At 53.7% G+C, this 12990-nt stretch overlaps 1 protein-coding gene across 1 annotated transcript in view; it reads right to left on the minus strand.

Annotated features, from left to right (window-relative positions):
• Window positions 1–12990, minus strand: part of SOGA1 (suppressor of glucose, autophagy associated 1) — a 78701-nt gene that overhangs the window by 64467 nt on the left and 1244 nt on the right. The window lies entirely within an intron of this gene.

Below are 12990 nucleotides of genomic sequence, written 5' to 3' on the forward strand. Positions count from 1 at the left end.
GGGGGAGATGGAATCCAAACAGGCCCTGTGACCCTGGGCCAGTGCACCTCACCGTGTGTTCTACTCCCCAGGTTGCTCGGGCTCTTCCCTCTGCTAGAAAGGCCCTGGCCAAGCTAACTCCTAATTTTCTCATTCTTCCAGAGTTTTCCCTCCTCCCCGATCTGATTCAAACCCCACACTCTGAACTCCTTTGTTCTCTTGTGCTAACAACTTTAGGTTGCATTTGCCCATTTTCCAGTCTGTCTTCCCCAAGAGCTGGTGGGGAGGCCAGGTGCTGGGTCTGACTCGTGTCTGGTCCCTGACATCGCCCTGGACAGGACGTGAGATGGAACAGGCACCCATCACTGTCTGTAGGGCGATGAAGAAATAAAAGGAGCTTCTGCCCAGTCTCTCTCCACAGCCCGGGGAGGGCAGGCCCTCCTGATCCCAGCCCCAGGCCAGCTGCAGAGGCAGGGAGAGCCTGCAGGGCTGGCCTCAGACCCCCACCCCCACCCCAGGAGGATGGGCAGGGTCTCTCTACCCAGGGAACCTCTGCTCACCCACCCGCTCTCTGCCCACAAAGTACATCTCTGTCCATCCCCCTTGCACCCCCTAAGGACCCATGAGGTTGGCCTGCAGGAAGCAGCCTCTCAGGGCAGACCCGCTCCCCAAATGGATTGGTTCCCAGGAATCCTGAGGGAACTGGCCAGGAAGAGTCTTTTGGTCCACGCTGGGCTGGAGGGCCAAACATGAGCTCACACCACCGCTAATAATAGCGTGGCTCGGACGGCAGAACAGGATTCACGGTTTACAAAGACTTTCCATGTGAATCATCTCACGGGTCCTCACAGAAGGCCCGGGGCCGGGCAGGACAGGAATCACCATCTCTGTGCCAGAGGCAAACAGCCGCTGAGGAGGCAGGGCAGGTGGGCTGTGCCCAAGGTCACCCAGAGACACCCCCCCAAGCAGGTCTCCGGGTGTAGACGTCATGCTCTTTCATCTGCATCAGAATGCAGGGAGTCCATGAACTTGGATGGATAAGGGGAAAAAAAAAAAATCACATCTTTATTTTCACTAACGGTAACTAAAAATTAACATTTCCTTCTATTCTGGACAAGCTATGGTTGTATCAGCAGTACTTATGGCTTTGGCACCAAAAGAAATCGCAGATATTTTCATATCACATAACAGTTTTTGCAAAAATGTCAAAATATTGTTTACACTCATCAGTACTTTGAAATTACAGTAATTAGTAGACCTGTTACCAGATTTTATGAGATAATAAGCACACATATTACTATATCATAATTTAAAAATATACTTTGATAACTGTACTTCAATATGTTTGGTTTCCTTTGTATTTTGTTTTGAACATTTAAAAACATTCTTCTAAGAATTACTCCCAGCAGAGAGCTTAAAGGGGCACATGACACAAAATAAGATGGAGCCTGTGTCCTCTCTGGAGCCACCTCATCTGTGGGGTCTGGGTTGTGACCTCAAACCCTTGCTCTCCACCATCAGCGCCTAAGGCTGGAGAAGCAGAGCTCTGCTTTCAAGCCACACTTTTTTTTTTTGTCTTTTTAGAGCCATACCCACAGCATATGGAAGTTCCCAGGCTAGGGTCCTATGCCACAGCCACAGCAACGCTAGATCTGAACCATGTCTGCGACCTACACCACAACTCATGGCAATACCAGATCCTTAACCCACTGAGCAAGGCCAGGGATCAAACCCTCATCCTCATGGATCTTAGGCTGTTGAGCTACAACGGGAACTCCAACCCTGCATTTCTTTCGTGGAGCATATCACAGGCTAATTTGTGATACTAATTATTTTCCTTATTTGTCTGTTTGCTTGTGGATGTTTGCCCTCAGGAGGGCAGAGCCCAGCATGGTGCCTGGCACGCAAAGGAACAGCTCAACAAGCAACCACTGAATGAATAGTGGGGTCTTAAATGGGGAAGATGACACCCCCCCATCCCACCCCAGTTCTACTCGCCTGCAGAAAATCACTTCTGGTCAGGGCTGCTGTGTCTAAAGCTAGTTTTTGATTCTGTGAAGCTAATGCCTATGGCGGCTTTGAATGCTAGTGTGGGCCTCAAATCCCAGCCCAACTGCCTCTCTGCCAAACCCCAAATCTCCCCCCAGTATACACCTCTTCCCCAGGTTCTAGGGAGCTGACCCACCAATGGGCAATAGACCCAGGAAGAATGACAGCTGAGCTAAGGGACCCAGAGCCTTTGCTCTGCAGGACAGCAGCCACTCCATGGGGAATGGGAGCCTCCGCCTGACCCGCCTTCTCCCACACGGCCCAGGCTGCCTGCCCATCTGCCACCCTGGCCCTGGCCCGGGCCACTCAGCCCAGCCCGGAAGGGCTGACCTGCAGGGCGGGACAGCAGTGGCCACAGGGGCGGCATGCCAGCCCTGGAGAGGCCAGGGCAGCCATCTGCTCTCCCTTCTGCCCGTCCTCCAGGGTCTGTCAAGGCTCCAGATGAGATCATCACATTCGGACCCCAAGGAGGGCAGAAGGCTCTGCAGAGCTCCACTTCCCTCCCAGCTCGGAAGCAAAGACTGGGGGAGTTGCAGCAGGGGGATGGGAACCCAAAGAGGCCATCCCTCCACAGGCAGAGACAGTGAGGCTGAGAGAGCAACTGGGACAACCCCATAGTCCCCTCAAGCGGGGAGGGACTCTGAGCTTCTGTCCCCCAGCCCAGAGCTCACCCCAGCTTAGCCAATTTGCATGGAGGCTGGGCCCTAGTTTTAGGGGAGTCAGGGTCAAAGGTCCTAATGAAGGAGAGCCAGGACCCCAGCTAGGCATGGCCATGCCACACAGTGTCCCATTCCCACTGGCATGGAGGCTGCCTGGTTCCAGTGACCCTCAGGGTCATGAGGGATGACAGGGTCCTGGACTTGCCTCTCCAACTGCAATAAATAATATGGGGCACACAGCTCCCTGAGCACTCCCACGTGCCAGGCTGCGCCACGTAGCATAGCCATCCCTACTGACTGGTGAGGAACGGAGGTCAGAAAGGTCAATTCGAGGTCACCCATTAAGTGGCACAGCCAGGATTCAAGTCCAGATTGAGTTCCTTTTTTTTTTTTATATCTTTTTGCCTTTTCTTGAGCCGCTCCCACAGCATATGGAAGTGTCCAGGCTAGGGGTCTAATTGGAGCTGTAGCTGCTGGCCTATGCCAGAGCCACAGCAACGTGGGATCCGAGCCGAGGCTGCAACCCACACTGCAGCTCATGGCAATACCAGATCCTTAACCCACTGAGCAAGGCCAGGGATCGAATCTGCAACCTCATGGTTCCTAGTCGGATTCGTTAACCACTGCGCCACGACAGGAACTCCAAGTCCAGTTTGAGCTCTTATAGACAGTCCCCATGATAGGACAATAGTGACAATAATAATAGCTAATATTTATAAAGGCTCACCATGTGCCAGACACCAAGCTAGGCTCTGAATGAATGTCCATTATCTTGTGCTCAATGATGTCATTTGAGGCAAGTGCTATGGTTTTATGACCATTTTATAGATAAGCAAATAAAGACTCCAGAACATGAAGACTCCGGAGTTCCCATCATGGTGCAGCGGAAATGAATCCAACTAGGAACCATGAGGTTGTGGGTTCTATCCCTGGACTCCCTCAGTGGGTTAAGGGTCCAGTGTTGCCGTGAGCTATGGTGTAGGTCGCAGATGTGGCTTGGATTTGGCGTTGCTGTGGCTGTGGTGTAGGCCACCAGCTGTAGCTCTGATTAGACCCCTAGCCTGAGAACCTCCATATGCCGTGGTTGCAGCCCTAAAAAGCCAAAAAAAAAAAAAAAGGAACATGAAGGTTCCAAAGACAACGAGGAGTGAGCCCTCCAGAATGTGTGTGTGCACACATGCACATGTGTGCTCGCATGCATGCATGACGGTGGGGGTGGGGAATAGATGCCCGGAGACTGCAGCCCATCAGGCCTGTCTTATCACTGTCTCACTCCAGGCTTCCGCTCGCCGGAGCAGGGAGACCTCCACAGCCCCCGATGCCTCTGCGGGGACTCTCAGAGTGGGGCACCTGACAGTGTCCCTCCTGTTTCTTCTCTGGTGACAGGAAGGAAGGCAGCATTTGGATCTGGATGTGTTTAAAACTTCCCCCAAACAGCTTCTGGGCTGCAAACAGCTTCTGGGCTGCAGCCAAATCTCTAAGCAGGGAGAGAACAGGGCCCAGAGGTCTATGGGGAAGGAAAGTGAGGTTAGAGAGTCAAGGGAGCGGCTCTGGGCGGCACAGCCTGAAGCTCCAGCCCGCCCCAGCATTCCCACCTCCAATCTTCGCCTGCACCATTCACCCTGCCTGGCATCCTACAAAGGGTACTATGAGACCCCAGTCCTTCTGCTACTGCCTTCTGCCTTCTGCTATTACAGGCAGTGTGACCTTTGGCAAGCCCCTTAACCTCTCTGAGCCTCAGTTTACACTTGTGTAAAAGAAAGGGGTGAACCCCCCCACCCCAGATCCCTGCCCTCAGGCAGAATAGCTAGGGTAGCAGAGGGGCTGCCCTGAAACGTGTAATTACCCAATTAATAATCTAATTACTGTGGAGTCAAAAGTCCCAAAAGAGCCTACAGGAAGCTCCTAGGTGTCTAACGCAGTAGCCTGACCTAGAGCTGAATACATGAAGATGCAGGAGGGAACCACAGTACCAAGGCCCCCACAGTGGGAAGAATGCAGGGACGGAGGCCTGGGGTGCAGGGGGCCCTTGGAACCTGGGTGGAGCAAGAGCGAGGTGAGGTGAGAAAGTCAGGACCACACAGGCCACTCAGGCACTTGGGCAGGGCCAAGGAGGGGTGTGGAGGGGAGAGGCTGATGCAACTGACTCAGAAGATCCCATGTGAATCTGGGGCAAAACCAGGATAAAGATATCCAGCTGGTCCAGCCTAGCTGTGGACCCCGAACTGTTTTCCCACTGGAGCCTGAGCTTCTGTTTGTGGCCCAGGCAATGGGAGACCATTCACCTCCATCCCCAAAGGTGGCCCTCCATCAGCTAGGGAGTAGCTCCAGGTGACAGGGTCTCCAGCCCTAGCCTGACTTGGGGCTGGAGGGGTTGTGGCGCAGGGAGAGATGTTTGGGGATACCCATGATGCACTTCAGCTCCGCACGCACCTCCTAGGCCTCTGGTCAAACTGAGACCTGCGCCTACCAGCAGGCACAGTCCCTGTTGTCAAGGACCCAGGGCTCACAAGCGGTCAGACCCAAATCTGCTGATGAGTGATGAAGGCGGATGGTTGAGTTTTTCCTCTGAGCCGAGCGCTGGCTAATCTTCACGTACATGTTTTCTCTTATTTAACCCTCACATCAACTCTGCAGGGTAGGCACCATCAGCAACCCCCATTTTACAGATGAGGAGACTGAGGCTCATAGAGGAAAAGGCAGAATCAGGATTCAAGCCCAGGGAGCTTGGCTCTAGACCACAGTGCTCTTCCCTACCTTGGACTCCAGAGAAGGTAAAGGCTGGCCTGATGTTCCCACCTTCTCTGAGCCCTAGCCATGCCTCAGGAAGGCCAATGCCATCCTCTGACCTCTGGGCCTCTAGTGGATGCCAGGGCTAGCCTGGCCCAGAACACTCCAGAATCTCTGGCTCTTTCCCCACCCCAGCTCCAAGTTCCTTCTGGCTCCAGAAGGAAGAAAATGTGACTGCAGATGAGGTCATGCCTATGGGGCACTGGGAGAATGACCATAGTAATAACCTTGGCTGCTAGTCAGGCCTCTGCCTGGAACTTAGCCAAACCTCTCCCAGGGAACTTCCTCTGCCCCAGAGGCTTCACAGGATGTGGGGCTCCCTCCCTTCCTCTGTGCCCTGGATAGTGCTGGATGTACCTATACCTGAACGCTAATTCTCCCAAGCACTCCACAAGAAACGGACTAAATTCCCATTTTACAGATAGGAAGACTGAGGCTTGATAGGGCCCCTTGCACACAGGGATCATGTACAGGGAGGAGGGGACAAAGCAAACTTTGGCCCTAGACCTGATCTTGACAGTGGAATTCATCCCTCTCTTTCCCTGGGCCCATGGCCTCATACCCAGTGCTGCAGACACATGGAAAGGAGGCAGCTCCTAGCCCTTCTACAGGCCAACTCGACCCCTCCCAGCAAGGTGTTTACAGCGCCTCAGCAGCAGCTCAGCATTCAGTGCCTTTCCAGAGCAGGCCCAACTCCCCCGCCTAGCCTCTCCCTCACCACTGCCCCCACCCACCACTCCCTCCAGCGCTCCAGCTTTAAGCCTGCACCCCACCTGCAGACCCTGATCACGCCTTTCATTCAATCACGCAACAAATATTTATCAGGTCCCTATGATACGCCAGGCATGGTCCTAGACAGCTGGACACAGAGGCCATCATTCAAGGCTAACTCCTCCTCCACGCAGCCTTCCAGGCCCCTCCCCTGAGTAGCCACACATCCTCCAACCTCCTCTATCCTGGCCTCCTTTTCCCAGAGAGAACCAGGTACCCTGCAGGGACAGGAGTGGCATGGCCTTCCAATGTCCCCAGCAGAGGGGGTGGGGAGGAGGAGGGAGACGAGGGCCAGAATTCTGGAACTTCTGAGGCGATTAGAAGGGAGTTGCCCGGGCAGTGTTTCTCTTGGGTTGGGGGAGGTGTTGCAGCAAACTTGACAATTGCCTCATTTCACTCAGCCCACTGGGCCCAGGCCCAAGTGCTGGATGCTGGAGCCTGAGGGCCTGCGATGAAGCTTTTCCACCTTGGTGACCTCCAGCCCCTCATCCACCTACAAACCACTCAGCCCCAGCCAGGCTCCTCGGGCCCCCAGATCCAGGTTACAAAGTCAGGCCACACTCCTCACTGTTCCCAGCAGCCTCGTGGAGGAGCTGAAAACAGTAGTTTGTACACATTAGCTCCAGGGAGACACAGACCAGGATTTCCTGTGTTTCCGTGTGGCTGAAATGTCACCGCCAGTGTGTGCGTGTGTGTGTGTGTGTGTGTGTGTGTGTGTCTTGGTTTGCGGGTCTCTGACTCCCATCAGCAGATGCTTCAGGCCTGACATGTGACTGTTCTGTGCCCATACCTTGCTTTTATGTTTGTGGCTGTGTGTCTTGTCCATGTGTGAGCATCTCTTGGGTGTATGACTGTGAGCCCTGGGTGTGCAAGGGCCTCTGCTGCCTGCTCGCTTGTGGCAGCGGCGGTGGGGTGTCTGCAGGGGCAGCTCTGTGGATTCCAGTGGATGCCAGCACCCGTGTGTAATGAGTGTGCGTGGGTTTGTGTGCGCGCCCGCATATGTGTGCATACTTCCTTTACGGCCGACGGTGTCTCCAGGGTGTGTCCATCTCTGGGACACGGCCAAGTGTGTCTGGGGGAGTGTGTGTCTGCATTGCCGTCTCCTAGATGGTGTGAGTCTCGGTTGTGCCTGCCTGTACCTGTTGGTATGACAGACAGGAGGCGTATCTTGCACAGATCCGTGTACTTTTCTGAGAGGGTATCCTCTCTAATATGTCTGGAGGTGTGTTTCTAGAAGCAGACAGCAGAAGCATGTCACACATGAGACGTGTGTGAGTGGGCATGGCTCTCCGAGCACGTGCTATGAGTATGTGTATGTGTGTCTGTGTGTATAAGAGAGAGTGTGCCCAGGGAAACCAGCCCAGCCCCTCTGCAAGGAACGCTGGGAGCCCTGGCAGCTCTGTGGTCCCCCTCAGGCTTCAGCAGCCACCGCCTAACATTTTCCATCTCATTCCCCATCTTGCAGGAGCTGCCTCCCCTCCCCCACCCCCACCCCCACCCGCATCCCCACCCCATGACAGGCAATCAGCTGAGGATCCTTAAAGACCCAGTTCTCAGAACTGCTTCTTCCAAGCCACCTCTCAGCAGCCACAGGGAGGACGGGGCCTCAGGGCAGGGAGCAGGAGGCGCTTTCCTGACCATGATGTGACCACCTCTCTCCCCCTCAGTGACATACAGACTGGAGCCTTCCCCCTACAGTGCTTGGGAGCTGAGAAGAGCTTCAGCACTTGCTGGCTACTGCCCCAGACATTTGGCACAGGGTCTGGTACCCATGGGAGACTTGGAAAATATGTGTTAAATGAATGAATGAATGAATGAATGAATGCCTAGAGAAGCATGTAAGGGAAAGGTGACCGACCACCAGGATGGGCACTAACACTTACTGTGCACTAGATCTAGATCATCACACGGCAGAGGTCCCTGTGACCCTGGGGCAGGCATGCTCATCTCCTATTTTTCAGAAAAAAGGCCCAGAGGCTCAGAGAAGCTGAGTATCTCAGCCAGCAACACACAGCTTGTCACTGGCAAGACCAGGCGAGAACCCTGCTCTGTGGAACGTGGAGGCCCAGCTGCTCCTGCACGGGAGCGGGTGGAAAAGTGACGGGGGACGGAGGCTCCTTGGGGTTGTCTAAGGAGGTTCCCAAGTCCCTCAGCGGGGTCATCTCGGGCACAGGACATAACCCCTCAGTTTCCTCATAGGTCAAATGGATCTGACATGAGAACCCTCCACACGGATCACTGTGAGGAGCAAAAGGCTTACCTCACCAGAGCCTGGCACACTGGAAGCGATCTACTAGTGGGCAGCATTTGTGAGCCTGAGCCATGGAAGGCGGGGGATCCGTGGTCTGGGGGTCCCCAGGCCAGCACTCTGGATTTCAACCTAACTTTCACCTAACCCTTAAAGCTGGATCCACACCCCAATCACTTCCTCCAGGATCTCAGATCCCTGGTCCCAGCCACACTCTGCATGGGTGCAAGGTACACATTCACACACATGCACACAGGCACGTGTCTCCCCCCACCCCACCCCCAGTAGGCTCCCGGCCTGGGCCCCAGTATATGTTATTCCCCTTGTGCTCTATGTCTTAGCCTGGAGCCTGGCACACAGGAGGATTCCTCTCATCAGCCATGTCCCAGACCAGATCTGCTATTAGCGACCACAGGCTCATGCTCCAGCCAGATTGTAGAAAGAACAAGACCCGGGGTTAAACCAACCAGGTTTGGAATCCTGGCTGTGTGACCTGGAGCCTCCATTTACCCCAACAGTACAAGGGGAACTGGGGGTGAATTACACGCTTCCTCTGGGCCCTTCTGGGCTGACATGTAGACTGCACTTAAAATGTTCACAGGTAGGAGTTCCTGCTCTGGCACAATGGGATTGGCAGTGTCTTGGGAGTGCTGGGACACGGGTTTGATCCCCAGCCTGGCACAGTGGGTTAAGAATCCGGCATTGCTGCAACTGCGGCCTAGGTGGCAACGGCATCTCGGATCTGATCCCTGGCCTGGGAACTCCCATGTGCCACAGGGAGGCCAAAAAAGAAAAAAATAAAACACCCACATGTAGAAGCTCCAAAGAGGTGGGGAGGCCTTGCTTCAGAGCCCACACCTTCTTGTCTACAACAGAGTGGCTCCTGATGTACTAATATCCTAGAGCTAAGGAGATCCACCCGCCAGGCTTTTCCCAGCTCCCTCCAGAATGAAGACATCGACATCTACTCATCGGCTAATAATGATAACAGTTCCCTAAAAGACGCAAGATTTCACTGTTTACAAAATATTCTCTTGTCTATTCACGCCTGCCTGATTCCTGACAACAAGCCTGTGAAGGTGCCCAGGCAGGTTCCATCATCTTTCATTGTAGAGACGAAAAAGAAAAAAAAAAAGAGAGAGAGAGAGAGCGTGAGAGAGCCCAGAGAGGCCAAGTAACTTGCTCATAGTCACACAGTAAATGGCAGAGTCAGGTCTCAAAGCCAGGTCCTTAGGTTCCAACTCTGATTGTTCCATCCACACCCACTGGGTTCCCAGCATGTCCTCACACAGTACATAAGCCATAGTTAGTGGTGATGGGAAGCTGGAAAACCTTGGATCACCAGGGTTTTGAAGATCAAACAGTCCCTGTGTCTGCTCTGCAGTCAAAGCTGCATCTTAGAATCTTGGCACCTTAAAAGTTAATAACCTCCAGACTTCTTTGGCTAAAAGGGACCCTGAGGTCAGGCAATTCAATTATGGCCACCACATAAATCTCCCTCCTATGTCCTCCTCAAGTGGTCACAACCACCACTGTTCTGTACAGTTTACAAGCTGTTTTCCACGAATGCCATGTCTTTAACCAGCATGCAGGTCATTCAGCATGACTCTGAATAACTCAAGTGACAGCAAGCTCACACCCTTCTCTGTAGCAGCTCCTTCTGGTGTCTCACTGGGAATAAGCTGCCCCACTGGCACCTTCCCCACTCAGGCTCCAGAGCAAGCCTCTTGACACAGGAGATCTGCTGTCACTTGCAAGGCCATCCCCAGGTGACAGTTCCCAGTGCTGCCACCCCCCCACCACCATCGGCTGGGAGGTAAGCTCCAGCAGGGCCACACCAGACTCAGTGGGACTCAACCCAGGTAGCACGTGGCCTGCTGGAGACACACTGGGGATCTGGAGTCCTCCTGTTAACTCAGTTCCTGCATCTTAGAAGCAAAGTGGCCCAGAGGGGCAGGAACACGTCAAGAGTACAATGTACTATTACGCCAAGACTGGCTGCCTGGATAACTGGCTCTGGAACCTGGAGTGTGTCCCTTCCCCACTGTGGCCACAGTTTACCCATCTGCAGAATGAACACACCACCACCTCTGGTCACAGCCTCTACATTATGGCCCATGCCCACAGTCTCTAGATCTTCCACCTTGCCCATAAAGGTTGGCAGCTGGCTTAAACAAAGCTCTAGAGAAGTTCAGGGACTGACCCACGTGTACCCAGTGGTAACTACACAATCTCTCCCAGCCAACCTCCTTACTCTCTCTGGCGTTGAAATCTACAAGTTCGTTCGTTCGTTCTTCCTTCCTTCCTTCCTTTCTCTCTACCCGCAGTATATGGAGGTTCCCAGGCTAGGGGTTGAATCAGAGCTGTAGCCACTGGCCTACGCCACAGCCACAGTCACAAAAGATCCAAGGCACATCTGCAACCTACACCACAGCTCACCACAACACTGGATTCTTAACCTACTGAGCAAGGTCAGGGATCGAACCCACGTCCCCATGGATGCTAGTCAGATTTGTTAACCACTGAGGCACGACAGGAGTTCCGAAATCCACAAGCTTTTTCCTACTTTCCTCAGCCTGGAATGGTCTTACTCCAGCTCCTTATTCAGCTGGCTCCATCTCACCCTTCAGCCCCCAGCCTCCCTTGGCACCCCCTGCCCCACTTTCATGTGCTCTGGGCACACTGTGTGCCTCCCCACCTTTATCGTGATCCATACTGTGATGCACTGTATGACTATGGTTTAATCCTGGTCTAGACCACTAGACTGATAGCCCCATGAAAACAGACACTTCATCCTCGTCCATGGCTGTATCCTCTGCGCTAGTGCCTGGTACACAGTAGGCATTAAATCAATAGTTGGTAAATGAATGAGGGGCCAGCACTGCTTCGGGTGGAGAGAAGGATCTATTCTGCCCCCACAGAGTCCACAAGAGAACATGATAAGCGCCCACAGAAATATGTCACACTCCTTGAGAATAGCAATGATCACAACTACCCTCATCTGAGGCTCACAACATGCCCGGTGCTCTAGTGGCGTTTGCACACATGATCTCATTTAACCCTTAAGGCTGGAAGATGGGTGATATCCCTTTCTACAACAAGGAAACTGAAGTCCAGAGACATTAAGTAACTTCTCCTAGATCACACAGCCAGGGAGGCACAGACCCCAGATCTAATAGGGACCTGAAGCCTGCACAGGAAACCAGAAACACTGAATGAATGGGGGAAACTGAGGCTGAGCCCTGGATCAGGCAGTGGGAGGTCCCCAGCCAGGTCTCGGCCTGTGTGAGACCTTAGACTCAATCCCTAGCCTTCTGGAACTGTTTTCCATCTTAACAGTCATGGGTGGCTCAGACAGACTCCAGAGCTCTGCCCAATGAACAGGAGCCCACAGGGTGGGTGTATGAGACCCTGAAGCAAAGCTCAATGGCCCTTCTTCCTTTGCTGGGGTGAGGAGTGTGGGCCAGGAGGCAGGAGTGAGGAGCTTGGGGATCTGGGTACAGAGCAGCTCAGCAGGGAGCACCGAAGGAGCTCAGAGCACCAAGAGGGCAGGGCTGGACCTCCTGGCTTGTCTCCCTCCTCCAAACCCATCCTTCACACGTCTTCTCCTCATCACTGGCTTTTAAAGCCCACTGGAGCCGACCGAACCTTCCACTGTCAACACTGAATGGGGTCTTTAGGAAGACTTCCCCTCCCATTTAACAGATGAGGAAACTGAGGCCTGCCCTGAGGAAAGGTTAGAGGCTGAAAGGGTTGATTATCCATTTTCAGACAGACCCTGTCCCTCTAATCAACAAGCAGTTACTAAACCCACATTGGATAATAGATCTTGGGGGAAGAGGGGAGGGAAAGGCACAGTTAAGCAATATCCCAAAAACTCTTAACGAGAGAGAAACCCTCTGGCCAGAGGCCAATGCAAAGCTAAGTGTTGCTGGGCAGACATAAATCAGCAGAGTGCCATTAACTCGGCGGCTCTTAGCCAGGGATGCCCTGGGTGCTGTGCCAGGACATCAACTGATAAGAGTAGGTAACATTTCAGCCTCTTCCAAAACCATGCCCAGCTCGTGGCACTAGAACCCACGAAGCTTCCAGTCTCCCAGGCCAACATCAACACATAAGGGCTGGGCTGTCCCTGAGGCTGCCTCGGTGCCAGGCAGTGAACAGACAGAGCCTGGCCTGCACCCAGTAGGTGTTCATGTCCCCTGCAGGGGTGAAGGCAAAGTCTGTTCTCCCATGGAAGCTCTCAGGCCCCCACACACCCAGAGGGATGCTCTTTTGGGATGTCAGAGCCCCTCCTCGCACTGGTAACATGGGAAGAAGATGGGCACTGGCAGTGAAGCACCAACGCATTCACTGTGTGTACAGGGCCTGTCCCAAACTAAGCAGAAGACAATATCCTGGGATTTAGGAAGCTGCCTCTGAACCGGTTCTCCCACAACATCATCCTCCCGGGCTGTGGGACCGTTAGACTGGGCGGAAGTCGGACTCCAGCCA

This window comes from Sus scrofa, chromosome 17 (assembly GCF_000003025.6).
Source record: "Sus scrofa isolate TJ Tabasco breed Duroc chromosome 17, Sscrofa11.1, whole genome shotgun sequence".
In the NCBI taxonomy this organism is placed as follows: Eukaryota; Metazoa; Chordata; class Mammalia; order Artiodactyla; family Suidae; genus Sus; species Sus scrofa.